The 24,571-nt window shown below is 39.2% G+C and overlaps 1 protein-coding gene across 4 annotated transcripts in view; it reads left to right on the top strand.

The window, feature by feature from the left end:
• The window catches only part of Sema6d (semaphorin 6D), a 764,305-nt gene that overhangs the window by 441,050 nt on the left and 298,684 nt on the right, over window positions 1-24,571 (top strand). For all 4 annotated transcript variants that reach the window (XM_090358471.1, XM_090358472.1, XM_090358468.1 and 1 more), the window contains exon 3: window positions 21,401-21,482. The gene's annotated coding sequence lies outside the window, so the exon portion shown is untranslated. The remainder of the gene's footprint in view (window positions 1-21,400; window positions 21,483-24,571) is intronic.

The following is a 24,571-nucleotide window of genomic DNA, read 5'->3' as shown; positions in this document are numbered from 1 at the left end:
GGACATGCGTGTAGTGAAGGATTCAAAAATTTGTTATAGGGCGAGAGAACTAAAGAGAGACTTAGCAAAAGAAGAGATTTAAATGGCAGAAAAGCATATGAGAAAATGTTCATCATCCATGGTCATAAAGAAAATGCAAATAAAAACAACCCTAAGATACCACCTTACCTCAACAAGAATGGCCAAGATTTTGAACTCAGACAATGACAGTTGCTGGCGGGGTTGTGGAGAAAAAGGAACCCTACTGCATGGCTGGTGGGATTGTAAACTAGTTCAGCCACTCTGGAAAGCAGTGTGGAGATTTCTTAAAGAACTGAAAATTGACCTTCCCTATGATCCCACCATACCACTCCTGGGCATCTATCCTGAATACCATAACCCAAGATATGATAAGGACACCTGCTCAGCTATGTTCATCTCTGCATTATACACAATAGCCAGGCGATGGAAACAATCCAGATGCCCTACTGCAGATGAATGGATACAGAAAATGTGGTATATATATATATATATATATATATATATATATATATATATACACACACACACACACACACACAATGGAATTCTACATAGCCAACAGACAAAATAATGGCATTTGCAGGGAAGTGGATGAATCTAGAGTGAATCATGTTGAGTGAGACAAGTCAAGAGCAAAGGTGCATTGCTTCACATACATTAATATCCTTTCTCATGTCTTGATCCCCATTTCCCTCCACCCACCTCTACCCCTCGTATTACTTTCCCCCTTCCCTATTCAATTTTAAATAACCAAATAAGCATATAAACAATATATCAGATAACAAGGTGAAATACTGTAAGAATATGAGATAACCAAGGGACAGCAAAAGAGATGAGAGATAACATGATATATTAAGGACAACAATCACTCATTATATGGCCTTTGTTTCCATATCCTAGAGGTCTTTTCATTTAGCATCATACTATATGGCCTTGTGTATCTAGGTTTTGTTCTATTGTAAACCTCTGCTAGGAGAGCCCAAGGTTTCTACTGATTATGAAAAATGAAAGAAACCATTGAGCCTATATTCTTAATATTATTATTGTTGAGTTATTGCTTCACGGCTTCCTGAGAATGAAATAGAAAAGGGTTGTGAACCAAGAGTATCATTTCCTGATCAAATCCAATAACAATATTGGAAGTGATGGAGAATATTGTTAAAAATAAGACAACAATAAATATGAATCTACAATTCTTGCTATGGAAGTTATAGATGTTTTTGAGGTTTTTTTAATGCATATTCTTTATATTTTTAGGCTTCCTTGATTCTGTTTACTTATTGATACTTTTTTGTGCTTTGGGAAAGATTTAAGGAAGCATTGAAGGATATATAAAACCCTTCCATATATAAATTTAAATAAAGCATAAAAGAGGGAAAAAAGACAGGAGAAAGGCTGACATTCAGGAATGCGAATAACCGCGAGTAAAGATTTTAAAACTTGCCAAAAAAATGGACTAGACATTTGTCTCTAGATTTTCTAGTGGACAACACCTAACCAGTTAAACAGACTGCCTAATAAAGATCTGTCATTTGCTTAGGAAAAGCAGAATCACTAGTTGATGCCAAATTCATCAGATAAAAGCTTACCATTTCCTTAGAGAAAGCACATGACTATTTAGTTTGAAAATGAGAGATGATTTCTTCAACAATTCCTAGTAAGGAATCTCTACTAAGCTAGCAAGTATTTTCACATCATTTTTACCAGGAGCAAAGAGAACTCTGCACAAATAAATTGCAGGCAATTTAGAATCCCTCCTTTAGATTCCTTAGTTGTAGAATGAGAAGATTTTTAGCACTACTTCATGGCTCTGTTGTGCAGAAAAATATTGGCTTATGAACCAGAACATGCAAGTACTGTGCTTAGTATACAGAAAAAATTACGTGAAATGTTGCCACCACTGTTTTCAGGGTCTTCCAGGGTGCTGTGATGTTTCAGCAGGGTGGCTCACATTGTTTCTATGTTCTTGGTTTTTCTTTTTATTTTGGTGAGGACATGGATTCCATATTTTACTGTCTACCTCTAAGAAGAATGGAATCATTAGACAGGAAAGACCTCACTGAAATGTTTTGATCATCGTCTCCAAAATATCGTTTAAATATATAAAAACAAAATATGCTTAATGGTTACTTGATGGTTAAAGAATAAAGCCCAGAACAAACCAATAACCAACAGAAAGTAATGACTAAATAACTCATGCTATACCAAGTGACAATTGATTACCATAAAAAATAGAAAGTGGATTTCTTGTAAGTTCTTTAGCAGGGTAAGATCTTTTTAGCTCAAGACATTTGCAAATGTAATTCCCCCAAGCTCTGAGTCTTTGCAAGGCTGTTCTTCCTAATTTTAGCTTAATTATCAGTTTCGCAGAAAAGTCTTTCCTGGAGACATTAATAGGTGGTAACCTCCTGTGGTTGTCTCAGTACCCTGCTTACTTGATAACATTTATATCAGTTTATTATCTTCGTTCTCTTTAAGTTTAAAATCTCCTACTTGGTTGACTTTTTTTTTTTTTTACTCCATTTATTTTTCCTGTTAGAGTTACTCTCACTTCCTGTTAGAGTTAGTGTGAAATGGAGCAGGCAATGCAGAACTAGAGTTTAGGACTAGAGAGACAACCCTTGCAGGCTAAATTCCACTGCAGACTGATTCTTTACCCGGGCACCCATGTGAGCTTTTCCTTCTTAATTTGATCTTTTCTTCCTTAGCTAGTTACTTCCTCATAAGCTAATTCCATTTTCTTTCTATCTTGGAATGTTTCCTCTTTAGTGGTAAGAGTTTGTTTTCTAGTCTTTCTTCTACTTGCCATTTCCTGATTCTCTTCAATGAAGCTTTCCCACCTGAGTCCTCAGTAACCACACTTTGCCAGCTTGCTCTCCTGATCCCACTAAACTGTTGTTTTTCGTGCGTGTGCGCACCACACACACACACACAGACACACACACACACAAACACACACACACACACGCACGCCTGTGTGTACATGCACATGCATGGTACTAGCTGAGCCACAACAAAGCCTTTTTTCTTTCACCATGATAGAAGTCATTCTTAAGATTGAAAAGATTCCAGATAATACATTAAGCAGCCTAAAATCTCTACTAAAGGCTTCACTTAGCTCTAAATACATCCTGACAGTCAAGAATTGTTCAGCCTTCCTGCTGAACATTATGTGATGGGCCTCAAGATCAATCCTTCAGACAATGGCTGCTATAACTGGTTCAAAGACAATGTCAAGCCAACCGGGGAGAGGTGACTTTGTCTACCTGGAGTACTCTGCCCTTCCAGTTGGCTAGAAATTAACATTAAATTCTGATAAGCTCTCACTGACTGGGAAGACCTAGGAACACTAAAGTGAACTGTACCTTTTCACAATGAGGCCCAAAATAAAATTTAGGGATAAGAATAATTAATGACTTTTTTATGTGAGGAATGAAACTGGCTATTGAATGGTGTTTACAGAAATGCTTTTTGTTTTCCCTCTGAATGTTTCTTGTGGAAATATCCCACAGAAGATCATTAGAATTAAATGTACATTTTAAAAGACAATTTTTATAGTGGGTACATTTTTATAATTTGAGGATATCAACTATCCATATTCATACCTACCCCCATCTCTAATTCTTCAGTATTTCTCTTTTCTTAGATATTCTTGTTTCCCAAGTACAATTTAAAATTACCACCATGATTTAAAACCAAGATCATGTTTTCATGAGTTTACAATTTTTCACTTCCCATCGCTTCTGCTTGCATCACTATCTAATGTGTTTTTTTTTTCTTTTCAAATTTTTGTCTGTTGTGAGGCTTGAATTCAGGGCCTAAGCACTGTCCCTGTGCTTTTTATCTCAAAGCTATTGCTCTACCACTTTGAGCCACAGCACAGCTTCTGGTTTTCTGGTGGTTCAGTAGAGATGAGAGTCTCACGGACTTTCATGCCTTGCTTTCATGCTTTGAGCTGTGATCCTCAGATCTCAGCTTCCTGAGTAGTTAGGATTACAGACATAAGCCACTGGCTCCCTGTTCCAATATTACTTTTTTTTAAAAAAAAATAGTGAGATGATTGTTCCAAATAATTTTATTGCCAACTTCCTCATGTGAACCATAGGTTACAGAAAATGATTTTGAGTTGCAGTCGTTTTCATAATTCTTCCAAGAATCAAATATCCCCCTTACCATTCCAGTGCATAAGAATGAGTTTATTGATAATAAAACAGGATGCCAGAATAATGACCCACATTCAAAGAAGTCTAGGCTCTAATTTCTTGAACCTGGGAATGTGTTAGTACAAATAGCAAAGCGTCTTGCAACTGTGATAAGAATCTTGAGGTAGAGAGATTCTCTGACATTACCTCAGTGGGTTCAACCTAATATTTCAAGGCAAAGGAGAAAACAGGAGGTCATATGTCGGGGTTTTTAGCACTCTTTGCTCCTGACCAGCAGGAAGGGCAAAGAGAACACGCCCCGACTAAGACCAGACCGAGAAAGGATAGGGCCGGCAGACCGCCTTCACCCAGCCCTCCCTTCTCCAGAGGGAAGACACAGACGCGCCAGGGAGAATGTCACAGCAGACTCGTTTAATGGGAAGATACCAGGGGCTAAAGTAAGAAGCAGGAATCTATTAACATAAAAGTAGGCAGGACAGGGGGAGGTAGGTACGGTCAGAGAGGGCGGCGAGGCCAATCCATGGGTTCGAGGTAGCCTTATTTTACATCACAAACCATAGCCAAACCTCCCAACCAGGAGACAGGCAGGCTGGATCTCCAAAACCAGGAAGTGAGCACTGGGCCATGAGGTAGGCCTTTTACCCTTGATGTGACGTGCCCCACAGTCATATGTAAGAGGTAGATGTACTGAAAGAGAACCATGAGCACTGGGGTTCAGGAAGGCTCTAGAAGCTAGGAGAGCAAAGGAAATGAATGAATCCTCTTCTCCAAGACCTTCAAAAGGAGCATGGCCCTACTGACACTTAGATTTTGTTTTTAGCACAGTGAAACTTCTGGGTCCTAGTTGATCACTTTTTTCAATTTCTAACTTTTACCTTTATAACCTGTTCATTTCATGGTGATTTGTTAAAGATGGCAAGAACAGTAAATTAATGCAGATGGTTTAGAACATGAGGGCTGAATTTGTTTTAGGAACCCCAGTTGAGAAAGATTGTTACTAAGTGTAGACTTCCAAAGAAAATGCAGGACAATCTTCCTTGCTGTTGTTCATTCTGATAGCCACGGAATATGTCTTTGGAAAGTGACTCCTGTCTTGTAGTGCTGGTCCCCAGCATATAGCACAGCAAGAAGGCGGCGTGTATGGATTTGTGCTAATCAGGAAGCCTTGACTGAGCTCCGCAAGTGGGCTCACCAGTTCCTAAGAATAGTCAGTCGTAGAAAACACCGCTCAGGAAAACGGGAAAGAAAGCATCCAAAAGCACTCGAGCATCCTAGTATTTCATAGGTCCTCACAGTAGGTACTTCTAAGGCTGTTATTATTATTCCAATGTCATGTTTTTAGCCTTCAAATATTATATCTATATAACATATATATGTGGTTAAGAATACAAATGGAAATAGCTGTTAATATTGTATCTGTAGATGATGTTTCTGAGCTCAGTTGAAGACTCATCCACAAGATTACCATAGTAGATATTCAACTTCGTAATCATGCAGGAGGACCTAGGTGAGACACCTAGCTTCACAGGTGTCTCTTCTGTGGCGGCTTTTCAGAATTTTAGGCAGCATAAGCCAGCTGCAATAACCTGAGATCCACCTGGTTAGGCGCTTCCAAACTTCATCTTTGCAAAAATCCATGTATCTCAGGGTCCCTAGGATGTGTCCGTTACAAATTTAGCATTCTCAGGGGACTCCCTCGTGTGAGCGCACCTTATCATTGGTTAGCAACATCACTCACATGTATCCTTAATAGGTTCACCCAGCTAAATGAAGGTCACCTTCTTGCGTAGAAGGGCATCACCTTTACGCATGTTTGAAAGTATCCATTTCCAGGTACAAAGTCATTGTCGTTGTTATCCATGGCTGCTGTTTTTTTGAAAATGATCACTTGTGTACAGCATCATGCTTTGTATATGTTTGTTCACTAATGAATGCATGAGAAAGGTATAACTAATGTTGTCTTGTCATATAGTCATTAATGCATAGTAAATTTCTTTGTCTGAGAGAAAGTAGGAGCCACCTCTGTCTGCTTCTTAAATCTACCCCCTTACTCAGCTTGCTCACCTCACATCCACCTTGTTACCAAAAACAAGTTGTCACCTTTGTCACCGGCAAGTCATCTGAATCCAACAAGACCAGGCTTTCTCAATGCCTGAGTGCTTTTCTTGGGCTATCAAGTCCTCATGGTCTGTTTTATTCGCTAAGGAAGGTATTCATTCTGTATCAAATGTGCCCATGAAACAAAGAATGAATTTGCACATGCTTAGTTTCTCAAACTGAAATGGGCTGTCTTTAATAGCGTAAAAAAAATTGAAAGAAATGAAAAGAAAGGAAGGAACTAGGGATACATGAACACTTGAGCAGTTTACAATGGTCTCTTCTAAGTTACATTCAGTCCTTGGTACAACTATGTAGCTAGAAAGCAGGTCAAGGCCAAAGAATGTTGGAATCGTATCAAAAAAGAGCAGGGAAGTAGTGGGGGGGAGGGGGGCTTGAATGTTGGAGGTGGCAGGGTCACCAGTTGGCTCACTGCTTCACAGTAAAAGGCCACCATCGGTTCTTGCTGGCATCCACAGCAATACTAAATTCTTCCTGAACATTTAGCTGATGTTTTTCACAGCGGAATTACGACTGGCTCCCCCCACTTCTGAAATTCTACAGTCTTCACTAGCCACTTGGTGGAGTTATAAATGAATGTCTGTCTAAATCAACAAGTGCTAAGTCTCCCTTAGTTATAATTTGATTTAAATTAGCTTACCTTGGGAAGCAGACCTTGCATGTGCAAATTACTATAAACAGCAGTCTTCTTTGACGATTTACATAATTAAATGGGAGAATATTAAGACATCACTGTGAAGTGGTGAACTACCATGCCTGTTGTTTTTTGTTGTTGTTGTTGTTATTATTTGTTTGTTTTATGTGAAGGAAATGATAATCCTTCATTTCTTCACAGTTACCATGTTATACCAAAAGTAAACTGCATTTCTGATCACGGTGATCTTACAAGTATGTTTTTGCTGAGATGTCATACCCTCAAAGCCTCCTTGGTATTCCTTGATATTTTACAAAATCCCAAGTACAAAAAGGTAGAATCGTACAGTGTTTCTTATATATCTGATTTATAACATGCCATATATAATAGTTATTTTCAAATGCAGGAAACAAAAGAAAGATAAAAAGAAAGTATCATACATTATTCCACTTAGCACTGTGGGGGGTACAGTTTCTTTGAAGAGTGCTCTTGGGATTTCAGACACACTTCTACTTGGGGGATGGCTGAGTGAAGTTTTAAAAAGTCCCCAGAAAGTTGTGAAGTTTCACATGGAAATCTTCAGTGTCTATCAATGGAGAAAGCAAATGAAGTAGCCCAGAAGAATTTCAGTATGCAGTGTGTCTTAACATATTTCTGTAGATGGTCAAAAACATGGTCTGTTACTCATGAGTTCTAAAGAAAACCCATCTGGCTAATCCTCAAGGATGCTGGGATGAGTAGGGAACTAAAAAGATTTAAGGAGAGACAGAGAGAGAGACAGAGAGGGAGGGTGAAGAAGGGAGGGAGGAGGGAGGGGACATGCTGTCTGCAATCCAGGAGGAGAGCCCTCACAAAACAACAACAAAAAAAAACAAAACAAAAAAAACCCCAACCATATTGGCATTCCGATCTCTAATTTCAGCCTACAGAACTATAAGAAAGAAATTTCAGATGTTAAAGTCACTCAATTTGGGATATTTTATTGTGATAACACATACAGACAGAAGCCTGGTATGTTTTCACTTTGTTCAGACACATACTCTTATCCAAAGCTTGCATTAAATCCAGCTGCTGCTGTGACTGCATTGGGAGTTGGGATCTTTAGGTTATGACTCGGCCATGGGGGTTCTACCCTTATGGATGGATTGATGTCATCTTGCCAGTGGGTTCATCTCTGCAAGAGAGGTTTTGCTGATAAAGTGAACTCTATCCTATTTTCTCTTGCCCTTCCTTCTGCCATGAAATGAAGCATTAATTGTAACCTGTCAGTATTGGTGCCAGGCTCCTATACGTCCTGCTCTCCAGAATTATGAGAACTACATTTCTTTTCTTCGTACGTTACCAATCTATGCTCTGGTGTTCTGTAAGAAACAATGTCTTGTTCAAGAAAGCATGAAAATAAATAGTACTGAAGGTGGTAAAATGTCTGGTGTCCAGATCATTGGAGGAGAGCTTCTTGTCATGCACATGGTCTTGTCCTATCCAATTGCTCCTGCAGGAGAGGTTCAGATACAAAGCTAAACTTTTACAGACGATTACAGTGGAACATTGAGCAAGATTCAAGTCTCTTTATACAGTCATGCATCCTGTCTAAATAGGGCCTTGAGCAGTAGTAAACATTGGGGAGGGGTGCAGAAGGAATAGGGAAAGGGGCCCAGCTCTGTACCAGCCACATCCATAGATTTCCTTAGTGGGTGGAACTCATGTTCCTAAGTCTGGCGTAAGATAGTGGATATGACACCGCATGTAAACATTTTCAGAGATGTCAGCCAAATGAAATGATACAGAGTGATATAAAGAATATTCTTATATATTAATGTCTAACACACACACATATATCTAATATAATATATATGTAAACATTAGAAGAAAAAGTTTATCTTTTCAGAGTATAAACTTCCTGAGAGCTGGGTGTGTGTGTTGACTTCTTTGCAGTCCTGTCTGTGAGCTGTCTTTCATATGATAGGTGCAAAAGGAATATTTAAGGATATAAAATATAGGTAGTATGTTATTTAAAATTATCATTATTATTATTTTCCTCTTTGTCTTTTAATTTGAAGAGGGTTTACTTTTTTTATTTAACAGAAGCTACTTATATATCAGTGATTGTCACAGTAATTTTATTTCTCTAAGTAATCTGTTTTCCAAGCCTTCTCTGGTACTGAGAATATTGAGTTGTGACATAACTCATTTGAATGCAACATCAGCATTCTTTGTACTCTGTGTCACTTGTCATTGAAAAAATTGTACCCTAGTTATGATATCATGTAGCCATTATCTCACAGTTTCATGCACAATTTCCAGTAGCTGTTTGTTGAGATTTTGTTTCTCTGGAAAAACTTCCATTACTGTTTTTCATTTCCTTTGAAAGGGGAGGAAATCAAGGAAACAGAATATCAACATCTTTCAAAATGTGCTCTATGAACAAATAGAGCACATTTCGCTTAAGAAATTTGAGTTCTCAAATTATTCTGCCAATCAACATTACCTCCACCCCAACCATAGTATTTCCCTTAAAATATCTGGCATTCTGTCTACCTTAGGAAAACATCTTTTAATCCCTGCCATGGAGCTTGTGACATGACTAATTATGAAGCACAATTAAAAAATGATTATAAATCTTTTCCTGCTAGCCAGAACTCAGGAAATGTTCTCTCCCTCTCACCTCTCTAATCACCTTTCCAGTCATTTCCAATCTAGCTTTACTCCTTGTGACATATCCCAAAATAGCCTTTTTAATTCTGGCTGGAGAAGTTCTTTTGCTTATCAGATTTGGCACTGTCTCTTACTTTATTGGCTGCTATCAAGTGAGATACCCTTTCAAACTATCCAAAGTCACAGAGGGCTCACTTTTGGAACTGTAAAACCACTGACTTCTGTTTGGCTTTGAGTCTGAAGCACGGGACCCCAGGTCTTTGAGTCATAGTTTCCCCCTGGAACCAAAGAGGTTCTTGGTTTCCTTCTCTTCTATTTACTCTTGAAGTGCTGGTAGAAAACATCCCAATTCCCACTTCCAGGTGACCATTTAAAAAAGATTGGAGAAAGGTGGGTTTGCAGGAGAGAAGAAAGACTGTAAATTTATATTCAGGGAAAGGCATGCATATAGATCCAGCAGTAGAGTAGGACATGTCATTGGTCCGTGCCCTGTCACTCCTTTGAGCCTTTGTGTCAGTAGATGGCTCTAAGTAGTTGTTATCAATCTCCTTGCCTCAAAGCTCAGCTAAGCCCTGTACCATAACTGTGAGGTCCAGGAGCCAGACTACCCTGGCAAACTGAATAGCAGGACTACTAACCTATCGATGACTTAAAAAATACCCATTAGATTGTATCAGTAGAGTATTGGTGTGAGCATGTTTTAATCAACATTTGTGAGCCTTAGCCAAGCTTTTTTTTCCACATGAATTCCTCACATGCAAATAGTTTGTGAATTCAAAGGCACTTAAAAACTATACACCAAAATACGTTTTTCTCAGAGAAGAACTTTACCCATTTTTTAAAATTTTCACTTAGTTACCTGCATTTTAGTGATTAGAAAAAGCCAACAAGACATAAGAGAGGTTAAGTGAATTGCTCTAGGTCACAGAGCTGGTAATACTAAGCGAGCTTTCTAGTCCAGGGAGATTCCCATGACAACTCAGCTTCCAACAATGTGCTTTTACCCAAGTGCCAGAGCAGCCTTCAGCATTTCAGGCCCCATCTCACCCCCGCCCTGCTGCTCTGCTCCAGGAACCACACACACTCAGGACGTCCTAACTAACTGTTCAGGAGGCACCCGAACCCTTCTCTTCCTAAAGCTTAGACCTCGGCTCTGCTGTCTCCCTGACTCATGCCCTGAACCTGATTCCTGATCCTACCAGATGTGTAATCTCAACAGAAAAGGATCTTCCTCTTGTAGTTGAAGAATAGATGCCTCTGTTCAGACTTGCTATTGTTAGCAGGGAAGAACGTGCCCGCTCACCATTGCTGACCCGGGCTTGTATGTTCCTGTCTTACAACACACGGCCGTCCTGAGCAAGGCCATGGGAGTTGAAGCTAGGCTCTGAAGGACTGAGATCCATTTGTGGGATAATGATATTATCTCACTTATTGTGTGAGGGGGAATGACAGTCTGAAGGACAATATCGGCTGAAAGACGTGGAAGAATTTCTCTGAGACACGAGTCAGTGAATGAAAGCATTACTGTACTGGCTTCACCTGGGTGCAGGCTGGGGAAACACAAAGAGCGATGAGAAAGAAAGTGTTGATAGAAGTTGAATCACAGGAGATTTGAAACCAGAGCACTTGGTTGGAGGTCACAAACAGGGCTGTGCTCATTTTGAAGAATTTCATATTGGTGATACTCGGCATATCCATTTTCAGGATATTTTAAAGAGGCCAAATGAGTCATGCGGAAGGTGTTTCAGGACTCAGGACACTCCATACTGGAAGTCATGCTTCAAGTAAAAATCAAAGTTAGGGCAGCAGAAGCTTCATGAGCATCCTGAATGTACAGACCTTTCTGTACTTGTTTAATATTCTTGCAAACCTATTAGCCAGGCCTTGCGCCCTGTTATGTAACAGGAAGCTGTCTTTCAGTCTTAGCACAAAAGTAGAACTAGATTGAAGCTCACTTGTTGAAGATACTCTCAGACTATGGTCATGCCTTGCTTGTCCAAGGAGTGTCTTCAATATCTCTTTCTAATATTCTACAGTGTATTAAGCTTTTCGGCCATATTTAGCCTATTAGTATCTTACACATTATTTCTAGAGCACCCAAACAAGCGCATTGGTTTTTATGACCTAAGGATGCTGTTTTGAAGCTCTGTGTTTAAAATGTTTTAGAAGTTGTTGTATGTTGGGAAATGATCTAATTTAATATAGGCAAGCTTTGTTAGGCGATCTCTCTTTTTTTTTAACTGAAATTGTTTTATTTTCCCTTGGCATGTATTATGTTGTATATATTTAGAAGTTTCAGCATGGCTTCTCCATATTTGCATTTATGACCATATTCACATTTTCTCTTAACTCCGCATTTCTCACAGAAGCAGAACAGCCTGGAATGTAAGGGAATACATTGATATTAGAGCCAGATATCTGGGTTTGATTTCCATTTCTGTCACTTGGGACTGGCTTGAAAAATTATTCATCTTATTTATGCTTATGTTCTCTCGTCTGTAACAGGGAGATAGCAATGGTTGTCTACTTAATAGGATTGTTGAATGGATTAAATGACTGTTGTTTAAATACAGAATTATTCCAAATACATCATAAATATTAGGAAATCCTAGATACTATTATATTATTATTATTGGCCAAAATAATTGCCTGCCTTGTGTCTTACTTCCCTAAACAGTAGTATCATTTTACTTTGATGCTCTAGTTCTCTCCTGACCCTATATTCTGTATACAGAAAATTATTAGAGCATACATTTCAGAATGTTTGACACATGCCATTCACTGTGACAAGCACCCAATTTCATTTAAACCACACAACCATCATCAGAGGTTGGCAGTGCCATTTACTCTGTCTTACAGATGGGAGAATGGGCTTCCAAGAGATTTTAAATGTTGCCAGAATCACTGAAGGCAGCAGTAGAAATCTGGATAATAAATCCAGTTTGGTATAACAGTTGTGTTCTAATTTGCAACGCGTCTGCTCAGGCAGTTCCCCCAATACACACTGCCATCCACACTGTCTGCCTGTTCTCACCCAGCTTCCCCAGAACGTGTGTGAGGAAGCCCTGCGGGCACTTTGCCCTGGGAACCCGCCATGTCAGTGCCCTATGAACTTTGGAAATGGAGAAAGTTGCTGCTCATCCTGTAGGCATCACAAAGTGCCTTTTTCTCCTCTTTGAAGATATCTCTTACTTTCCAAGACAAAAATCATGCTGCTTTGCTTTTGAGTATTCACGTTAACCATAGCTAAATGTTTTCATTTTTAATTTCTACCTTCCCACTGGACTGTGAACTCTTCGAAAATAGATAACCTGGACTTCTTACCATTGTCTCTCCAAGCCCAGAATTGTGCATTTCTTTCATAAACAACTCGTAAAGCAGTCAGTACATGGACGAATATGACTTCAGACTATTTTCTAGAATGGGCTTGTGCTCATAAGTACATGGAATGTGTAATAACTCCCAGTCACATATGTTAATGAACACACATGTGTGTCCATGGTGTTACTGCAGAAGGAACATTTTAACTGTTGGATTTTGAGTAATCTAAAGTTTGGTAGTCACCTGTGGTGGGTTCTGTGCTGGCAACACAGCGCTGGAATTAGACTAAGGTTCGAAGGAGGCTTGAGTTAGTCTCAGCACCATTCTTCTCAGCTGCACACCATATGGTACACGAGGGCCAGGCCAGGAGGTGGCATGTGGTGGACATCAGAGTTTCTAGGGTGCAGAAGGGTGTTAGTGATGAACTCTTAGCCCCTCTCACGTAACTACAATAGTGGCAGCTTTAGCAGTCTTCCCCAAGAGCCATTTCCAGTCCCTGGAGGAGAGTTTGGGACCTGAGTGAGAAGCTCAGGTGCTTTCAGGTTCTCTGCAGAGCTGACAAATGGGGAACATTGCAAGCTTCCCTTTATCTGCATGCAGTGAGGCCCTCCGGCACCGTGTACATGGATCGATCTTCCATTCGTCTTCTTGCACTTTCATTTATTCATTTTCTGTCATATTCTTATCCTAAGGAATTTCCTTTAGAACCAAACTCCCTATTCTTTTTTTTCCCTTCAAATTTACCTAGGACTTACTATAGCACTTTATATAAGGAAATGTGCCAGTAAATGTTTGCTAAATGGACACAAAAACATCCAATGGAAAAATAAGCCAGCAGTTCCTAGTTGGCCAGGCCTCTACCAAAGAAGAATGAATCTACCAGAGAGAGGCCAACTCAGGTCATGCCACCCACTAAGGAGCTGGATATTTGTGGACAGAATCCTGTCCCACTCATAGTACAATCACAAAGAAAAGCAGTCACTCACTGTGGCTAGTCCTGTCACTCAGATTGGATCGTTTCAATGTAGTGGACAGTATGTTCTTGCAGCCTACTTGAGGAAGTTTACATACAATGAATGAAAGCAATAAGATATTTTAACCAAAGACTTGTTAATAAGAGCCCCCAGTGTTTCTAGAAAACTTTCCCGATCTTCTGAAGTTCTGAAATGAACTTAGGAAAACTTAGACATGGGCGGAACAGAGGCTGAAAATATAATATTACATTTGTTGATAACTTTCAACCAACCATGACCTTGACAGCCATAATTTAATTTTGTCTTCACAACAGAGCTCTAGGGTTGCTATTCTCATTCTCATTTTACCAATGAGGGGCCAGAATTTCAGCTCGGATTCCTATGAGTCACCCACCCAGATTTTGGTCCTAAACCATGTGTAAAGCCTAAGCTTTTTAGAGAATGCAGCGTTACCCCTCTAGGAACTTTAATACTATGACGTGATGGAAATCCATGAATCCTAACAGAGAGGTGCCATTCATAAGAAAGAAGAAATTACCAAAGGGGTTGTGTTTCAGGAGAGAGTTGACAAGCAAGTACTCCGGTGTGTGGCCTTCTATGGCTAGGTTTCCCTTAATATCATCCAAGAACAATGACAGCCCATATGTTGTTTTGCTAAGAAAATGCAAGAGGGAAATGGATGACATGTTTCATCAGTTTTTTTTAATTTTTAAGTATTTATTAAGCTAATAGGAGTCATACACTTTGCTTCTTGTAACCATAAAAAGGTAAATTTGTAAGACTGCCTTGGCGCTCCAGAAAAATGGATAATGTCATACTGGCCAAGACTTGTAAAATTGAAGTCTAGTGGAGGATGCTAACCTGACAAGGAGAGACACATTGCTAGGTATTATGTAAGCGCCTCCCCTGAGCTGGTCAAATGACAGCTGCTTTTTAGAGGGTAAGCTGAAAATGTGCCCACTGGGGAAGTGATCAAAGCAATATAGGAGGAAAGAACGGTACAAAGACACAAAAGGTAGGAGAATTTTAGGAAATATAAGGAGGCTCAGGCAGCCAGAACTGTAAAGTTGGGTCTGATTATGAAGGGTTTGGTGATCTCTGCTAAGGAAGGATCAAATTTCTCAAGTGTTGGTAGGGAGAATAGTCACTACATGGGGTGTTGAGGAGGGAGATGTGGTATGTCTTGATATTTCAGAACAAAATTGTGAGTCAGTGGGAAAGAATTTGGTTGGAGAGATGCTGCGGCAGGAGAGAAGATGGTGGCAAGAGCACTAAATCACATCAGTTGCTTCGAGAGCCAGGAGCTCGTCCTAAGTCATTCTCCCCTGTCCCTGCCCTGCATACATGTCCTCCCCTCATTCCCCTACCTCAGAGGGTTCAGTAATTTTAGAGGTCCAGGGGGAATGGAAAGGGACTACATTTACTACTCTGGAGACAAAGATTGAGAACACACACAGACACACACTCGCACAAACCCCTGTGAAATGAATCCTAAGTCTCAAGTTCTCCCTCACAACAACATAATCCTCCACACCCATCATGGCTTGCTTCCTTTGTTTTTGTTCCATATATTGCCGGAAGGCTGCCCTTTTCATTTGCATAATTTCCCTCATGGAGCTGGAGGCTGCCTATACACTGCTAATATTTCATTGTCATTTCAGCTCTATTACATCTTTCCTTCAATCATTCTTTAGTGCAGGCAATGTCATCCAGAAGGGTCTGTGGCTTGCATAAATGAGTTATGAGTCCTCATGATTTCAAGTGGGTTACCAAGCCCTTTCTAAGAAGAACCAGGCATCTGGTAGCTCCAGTGTGTGAAAAGGACATTATGCATATGTATGCAGAGACACATGCCCTACAGCAATTCAGAAGTCACACACACACACACACACACACAGACGGAGACAGAGAGAGAGAATGCATCATATACAAAAAAAACCCTGAGATCTGTTCTTTGAAAAGAAATTGCCTAAGCATATATTTTCCTTTCACTCTTCTCTGTATAGTTCCTCAACTTTTTCCTGAGCCCATGAAGGGAGAGGGAAATATTTGAGAGCGCATGTCATATGCAGATCTGTCCATGTGCAGGCATCAGAAACTACTGGGGGGAAGAAAGTAAAGCTCAGTCTTCATGATCTCTATGAAGGAGAGAAAATTGGGAAGCCAGATTACTCTGATAGTGATAATTTTGCATGTATGAACTAGATTCCAAAGAGTAAACAGAATTTGCACATAGTTTCCGTGACTTTTAACAGTCTGTGCTGTAATGTGTGATACAGATGTCACAGAAACTCAAGGCATGGACGATGCTGCAAAGTACACTAATATGGATGCTGCCCCTCAAAATCCTAGTGCATTATTTAGACTCTAGGAAGGATTATGCTTAAGACTGGGCTTGGATTTCACCTGGATTTCAGTCCCAGCTTTACAATTGACTTGTATTACCCTCTTAGTCCTTAGCGTATTCCTTTGTGTGAAGGTGATAATACCTACTTCATTGAGTGATTATTAGGATTAAACCAGCAAACATATGCTACCTTTCCACGATTGCAAATCAGAAAGTCACACTTAATCCTTAAATTCTTAGCCAAATCACCAAATATGTTGCAGGAAATTTAGGGCAGCTAAGTTAACTAATCTTTGTGTCTGGCAAGAGAAGAATTCGGGCAAGACATGAACATAAGTAAACATGATAGGAATGTTTACTAGAAGAGAAATACAAATACGTGCCATAGACATGCCACACGAAGACAACACGTCAGCCCGTCTCAGCTATGTTGTGCCATCTTCCTTGTTTCAGAGATTGTTAAATAAGGAGACCCAGAGTGCTTGAAGAGGATTGGAGGTCTCCTTAAAGGGCATGGTGCCAAAGATCAATTGTCTTGTCCTTAGTGCTTCATTATTTTTTCCTTCTTCCTTCCATGTTCGTTTTGAAACCCAGATCCCCAAAGGTTTTGGTTTTTCATCTTTCCATCTGCAAGTTATACAGGCCAAAATGTCTTGAGTGGTTGATTTTCTCCTATTTCATTATAACATCACTGATCATTATGGTGCTGTATAGAACAATGCAAGCTTTCAAAAACACAGCTTTTATTGTTATTTTGCCACACATTACTGTGGACACTTCATTTAGATTCAATCTCTGTATTTCTAAAATGGAACTCATATCTTCATATATAATACATGTCAATATTATTCAGGAAATCCTATCATTTGCAACAATGTGGATGAAACTTGGGAACATAGGTGAAATGAGCCAGAAATGGAAAGACAAATTCTGCCTGATTTCATGTACATGAGGAATCTAAAAATGTTAGATCCTTAGTAGCCGAATAGAATGTGGTCACCAGGGTCTAATAGGCAGGAGGAAGAGGAAAGAAATGTGGGATGGAGGCCTTGAGTGACAATGGCTCACAACATAGTAGTATTATATACTTGACATTTTCTAGCAGAGTAGTTCTCAAACTCTCTTGCTATGTACTTGCACACAAAAGTAACGCTATATGAGATGATGAATATGTTAATTGGCTTAATTGTGCTAATCATTTCACCTTGTGCAGTCTGCTCACCACAGATTTCACTTCTGAGAGTTCTATCAAGCAAGGAATAAAAGATATTTGAAAAGTTGCTTCTGTATTGAATATACACAGGCATTTCCATCATTACCTGCTAAGTAATACAATCTAACTACTATGTACCATTGGAATTGTATTAATTATTGTATACAGCCCGAGGATGATTTAAAAGAATGTTTGAGCATGACATACCATAGCTAAAAGATCTTAAAAATAACTACCAAGGAAAAAAACTAAGCAAACATGTACTTCCTACTTGTTTTGTTTGTTTGTTTGTTTGTTTTGCCAGTCCTGGGCTTGAGCTCAGGGCCTGAGCACTGTCCTTGGACTTTCTCAAGGCTAGAGCTCTACCCCTTGAGCCTCAGCACCACTTCTGGCTTTTTTTCTATGTATGTGGTACCAAGGAATCGAACCCAGGTCTTGATGCATGCTAGGCAAGCACTTTAACCACTAGGCCAAACTCCCGGCCCCTCCTACTTGTTTTGTTGTTAACAGTTTCCTTTCTTCTTCCCTCCTTCCGTTCTTCCCCCCCCCCCTTTCTTTTTGCCAGTCCTGGGGCTTGAACTCAAGGTCAAAGCACTGTCCTTGGGTTTTCTCAAGGCTAGTGCTCTACCACTTGAACCTCAGCACCACTTCCGGCTTTTTCTGTGAATATGGTGCTGAGGAATCAAACTCAGGGCTTCATTCATGCTAGACAAGCACTCTATCAGTAAGCCACACTCCTGCCACCACGCTGACTTCTTTCTAGCGCATTCTTTTTTCATCTATAAACTAAAATTAAACTGGTATTTTATAACCTTACATAGTTTTGAAGATATAGAATGCTTCCATTCTCAGTGCTGTGATTCAAAACTAAAAGTTTTCTCTGTGCAAGTAGCTGGGGGTAAAATAATCCTGGAAGATTAAGAATGGGAAATTTGATCTTGGTCTTACTGGATAAGTAAGATTTGATACCCAAACAAGTATTGACAGAATGAGAAAAGACACACAGTCTGATGCTTTACTAGCCTTCCCCAAAGTGATTAGGATAAACTGATTTATGCCAAGAGAACAAACATTCTCCTGAGCTCTGTTTGAAAATTTAACAGAGGGATAACTCCAAGGAAGTCCAGATCTCCCCCCTGGGGAGTTGTTATGCATCCCTCACTCCCAGAATAATAGACAGCACTGTCCCATACCTCCTGGGAGGCCATACTTTCCCGCTGGACAGTCATCTGCTCCAGAGCAAGTGTGCAGTTGGTTTTGTTTACCAGGTGGACTTGCTGAGCATTGAACTTTGGATAAATACATGAGGATTGGTGAAACACCTAAAATATTAATGTCTGAGTCTGGAGTCAGATCCAGGAGGCTAGAACCTAGTGATATTTTTATAATAGCAATTTTCCTGGAACACTTCCCGAAGACACCCCAGAGCATGTTTGCAAATGCTGATTATACCTTTTAAGCTTGTACTTGGTTTTTTTTTTCTTGTCTGTTGTACAGCTGTGAGTGTGGGAGCACAATTCTCTGGGGTCCTGGGCATATGTTCTCTCTCCCTGAGAAAATCTGGAGGAGAACCCCAAAGGACACATTGTACCCCTCTCCCAGCCAAGAAAGGGAACTCTTGCCTGAAATGTTCCCTTGGCCAGTGAGCAAAAACTATGAGCTGGGAATAGATCTTTATAAACTTACAGTGGGTTAGAACGAAGGGAATTTGATAGATAAGTGGAAATTGCAGTTTCTGTCTTCCATCTCTCTCTCTCTTAGACACATACAGGCTTTCCAGCTCTTTATGGAATCAGAATCCAACTCAAAAATCCGGTGAAAATCTCAGACCTTCTGGTTTTGGAGGATAGGATAGGAGGTCAAATGCATGCCAAACATAAACACAAAATTCACAAACTGTTTAAGGAGAAGGAGGTTTTTAGAGTTCAGGTGGAAAGGCCTTAGGTATCACTGTATTCAAAGACTTGGGGACAAAATGTTGAAAGGAACCTATTTATATGCAGCAGAAAGGGAGCCTCTGGCTTCTTGGATTTAATGCTTTCATTTGTACAAAACAGAATGACACAAGTTTGGATTGATCCCTGTCTTGCAAATAGGTCTCACCTAGTTTATTAAGGATAGTTTCTGAGTTTTAAAAATTCAGTTTTCCTTCTAAATGTCACAGCTGTTATTCCTCTTTTTAATACTTCTGCTAAATTCCTTCCTTAGCTTCCATAAACTATAGCCAGACACCAAGTATGTCTAGATAATGTAGAAGTTTTTCTCATTAACTATCTGAAGATGACCTCTATTAATTAGCACTTGAATTAACCCTCTAGGTACATTAAAATTAACTGGTCTCCCGGAAAATGTGTATTCTTCCAACCCCATCTCAGATTACTGATTCAGAATCTTTAGACAAAACATTAAAAAATACATTTTCATCTAAACTCCAAAATTTCTTAAACTCTCCTATGAAAACCGTCATGTCCTCAAAACTTATCTGAGTTACTTCCATCTCTAGTCATAATAATACATGGTAATAGAGTTGAGACTTTTGGGAAAGCTTACCTATATGCGACTAAACTTGGCATTCTTCTATTTTTTTTAATTAAAATGCAAAAGGATGGTTGGCTGTGTCTGGCCAGTGTCCCCTGCAACTGTGTAGGGTATACATTATAAAGTATTCATCTCTGTGGTCTTCATGTCTTTTTTTTTTTTTTAGCAGGAGTAGGTTTTAAAGTCAGGCTTCTGCTTGCTAGGCAGGAACTCTACTGCTGAGCCACGTCTTCAGCCCCCAAACTCTTGCTTTAATAGTTAAACTGCATGGATCCCTGTCCTCAAAGGATTGTTTCCTTAATTCTCCTTTATATTTTAAATATAGAAGCATCAAGTGTATTATTCCAAAAGAACACTTGAGCAGATGATATATAGAAAATGAATGTCTTCTCTTAATATCAGAGTCATATTAACTAGTAGAACAAAAGCTCATAAAAGAATGTGTAAGTCTGACATCTTAGTTTCAAAATATCATAAATTGTATATATCCATATCCACATATATATGTGTGTATATTTGTATACATACATGTGCATATATCTATATTATCTAAGGTAAATAAGTGAATCTGTAACTTTGGGTTAATCTACTCATATGCACTAAAATTGCACTTGCTTCTTCTACACTCTGCAACCATGGACCCCAGAAGCTCATAAGAGTGCTAAAGAGATCCTAGAGCCAACCCAGGGCTGCCCAGTAAACTCTCCTTTCCAGACCTAAAACTTGTCAGGTTTTTATTAAGTGGCTACAGTAATGGCCCGCTGATACTAAGGCAGCTGTTTCTCTGTCTCCTGTCTTCAAGTTTAGATATTTCAAATACACCCTTGGCTTCCTATTTTTGTATGTTTCCATATAGCACTTAAGCTCCTTCTATACATTCCAGCTGTGTGCTCAGGCTCAGAGCTTCTCCCCAAGGGCAATGGAGAGACCTTGGAGTCTTCCCTTGATTAGGGCCTAGGGCTGCTGCTGGAAGCCCACATTCACTTTTACACAGTACTCAGCCAAAGTCCACTTCTCCTCAACTACCAACATGTGGCAGGTGGCAGGCTGGCAGATTTCGAAGAAAAGTAGGCAATGCTTCATTAAAATTGGATTAGCTTCCTTTCTCTCCACAGAGAATGTGTCCCTATTTATTAAAGTACCTCCACACTATACCATTATTTTTTTTTCATGCTTGTCTTCATGAATGGCCCGGTCTCAGTAGGAAAATACAGGTGGAGATCAATAATGAGTCTCTTAGTGAGGGCAGAGAAAAGAATTCATTGGTACACTGCATTTGTCTGTTTATAAGAAGTCTTATCATTAAAGCAGCAGTAGGCATTCATAAACCAAGCTTGCTGCAATGCCGGACAAACATATTAAAATGATCATCCATCAGGCTCTGTCTCATAAATGTTTTCTTTTGACTTTTGGCAGAATCTCCAGTCTGTGCATGTGTCAGTGAGCATGGGAATACCGAGGCCGGCAATCTAAGGAGTTTTCACATCTGCTCGAGGTGGTAAGATTTAAAGATATAACAATGAATGATATTAAATATTACTGGGTTCTAGCTTTTTATATTAGATGTGAACATTAAGTAACTTAATCTTTTTCCAATCAGCACGTTTTTCTATTTTGTGAAACAGTAGTATATTTAAGAGAAATTCCTAATCCATCAATATTGAGTATGGTATTGTTGTAAAAGGTAGAAATGGGGAAGCAATGTAATATTTAGATTCCTTCATATCTTCACAGTGGGACCAAGTGGGAAAATGTTTTCTACTTTGGTCAGTGAGTATATTTCTATTCAGAAGGAATATGACTATCAAAGCGCAGGGAGGCACAGACTAAAATGGAAGTGACGAATATTTATTTGGTAAGAGGTAGTCAGTCATGTCCTTAACTCAAGTACTGAAATTGTATTCAAAGAAAAGAAGTAAAGCTGTAGTTAGTCAAGTGATTGCATGAAATGAAGAAGGCCTGACGTAGATACATGTCTCCCACACTGGAGGTTTTCCTCCAACCAAACCACATTTATGCACCATTACTGAAAAAGAGCAAATGGGTGGCACATTGTATTATTGCATGATTATTTTAGAAAGAGAAGTCTTATCTGTGTATGTGTATATTTACATAAAGGTGTGCCTGCTGGGTGCTGGTGGCTCACACGTGTAATCCTAGCTACTCAGGAGGCTGCAATCTGGGATCGAAGTTCCAAGCCAGCCCTGGTAGGACAATACATGAGACTCTTCTTTCCAATAAACTACTCAGAAAAGGTCAGAAATGGTGGATGGGCTCAACTGAGCACTAGCCTTAAGCACATAGCCCTGAATGCAAGCCCCGTGACCCCCACACACACAAAAATAAAATTAAGGGTGCCACACACTCTTAGATTTGAGACTATGACATAATATGGAAAACAACAATAACTAAATATAAATACATAACTTGTAGAAAAAAGCACAGTGGACCATAAAACAGAGATTGTACCATGTTCTTGTAAACCAGGTTCAAACAACTTCATCTCAGTGGATTCTTTGGAACATAAGTTCTTGATTTTAATGGGTAAATTTAGAAATAATGCCCATGTAATTACCAAGTTCAACTTCAGGCAAATCTTTACTGGGCAATGCTATATTTCCTGCATTGTGTTATCAGAGAGCTATATCCTAATACATATCCTACGTGTTTATGAATCCTTATTTTTATGTAACACTTTCCATGTAGAGATCTTTCATGTAGGGTTCCTGACACATTGACACTCTCAGTTGATTGGTCCATTCTTGTATTAGACGTAGCCTTACAATTCTGTGGATTTTCAGAAGATGTGTTTTGGCAATTTCGTGTTCCTCTTTACTCTTCTATGTATATTCCTCCCAAATTACCTTGTTCCTTTATTCACTTACATTATTGCAGTAACTTTTAGTTGAACAGTTTGTATTCTATTTGTGGAACAATGGGAGAATGATTGTGAAATAGCCTGGACGATGCATTACTTAAACCCATACCTGAAACTGACAGTATAAATTCACACTTTTATACAAATAAAAGTGAGTGAATATACCATTATAGTTTCTTTTATCTGAACGTCACATTCTTCTTGAAAACTAAATAACTTCGCAATTGAATATCATGATTCATTTCTTGCTTTAAATGTACTTTCTGGGAGCTGCCAGCAAAATCTTGGTCCCATACATAAACCAAGTTTTCCTCATCTGTACGTGGAAGGTATAAAACCATCTGAACTAGAAAGTCATTAAATCTCAGTATCTCAAAAGCCAGAGTTAAAATCAACAGGGATCTTTTTAGAATGCCAGGTGATTTAAAGGAGAAAAAAATAAGGGGATGTGATTGTCTTTAATGAAATCATAAACTTCACTGGAAGTTACCTATGGGTCATGTCTGTACCATAAAGGTCATCTTTGCCCTGTAGAACAAATAATGCTTTTAGTTCCTAAGCATGGAGACCAGTATTAAATGCTAAATTAATTTGCATCGTGTCAGAAACTAGAAGGTTTCCTTCAATGCAGCTTGATCTCTGTAGAGAACCAAAGACAAGACTGAATCCTACCTCATCTCTGTGAAAATAAATTGATTCAGATGAGCAGAAGGGGAAAGCACTCATTTAGAAATAAATGGACCTCCATATTAATCCTAAAAGCCTAGCTAGCTTAGGGAAGTTTTATACCATGTTTGCTTCTGATGCGTTTTTACTACATTTTGCTTCTTTATCAAATGTCGGCCTTTAAATTTTAATCTGTAAAACAATTTTCATACTCATTCTATTTTTCTGTAGACATACCTGGCAAAAAAATAAGTAGTAGTTGAGAAATACTTTGAGCAACTTAAAAATTACGACACAGGTTTTGGCCTGTCTAGAAAGTTGATTTTTCATTAATAGCACTTGTCTGTTTTGAATTTATATCAGAAAAAGTGTCTTTAGTCACGTGATACATGTCTTCACATTGAACAAAGGCTTAATCTTGCTCTGAGTTCCAATACACTTGGCTTTTTGCAGAACATTATGGTAGCAACAAAAGTCAAGTATTATATATTGCATCTGAGCCTGTCCCTGTTGTTCCCCCAGTTCTGATCCCAGTTTTACTGTTCTAGAATTACTGTAGAAGGGGAGATACATGAGAACAAAGTTTGTATTGATGCCTGTCAGCAGGATGGGCAGGAAAGGGTCTCTTGTTGTAAATTGTTCTTTCTCATACATTCTTTGTCCAATTCATTTCAGATACAGACTTTTTGCCAGACCAGATTCTGCTTGTGTTCTTATCCTGTGTCCTCACCAACCCCTGCCATCTCCTTTCTCCTCCTCTTTACACCTCAGAAAGTCCTTGGCTTGTTTACAGTTCAGGAGTTTTTTTAAGGTATTGACCCACAGTCCTCTGCTTCCATAAATCCTACTTTAAGTGTTTGATCTGTAAGACAAATACACCCTCACAGGTGTGAGTTTACTCTCTGAGTCCATTTCATTACGTATGTTGTAGACAATCAATATGAATTGGGAGAGAAATGTCTTGGGTCAAAAAACACAATTTGCTTGAACATACTATAGTGTTTGTCCCTACAAAGAATCATTGATCATATGACCTTAAGCAA

This window comes from Megascapheus bottae, chromosome 25 (genome assembly GCF_031878675.1).
Source record: "Megascapheus bottae isolate mThoBot1 chromosome 25, mThoBot2.hap1, whole genome shotgun sequence".
NCBI lineage: Eukaryota > Metazoa > Chordata > Mammalia > Rodentia > Geomyidae > Megascapheus > Megascapheus bottae.
The sequence above is the reverse complement of the archived record's forward strand: the minus strand, read 5'-3'. Positions and strand labels throughout refer to the sequence as shown.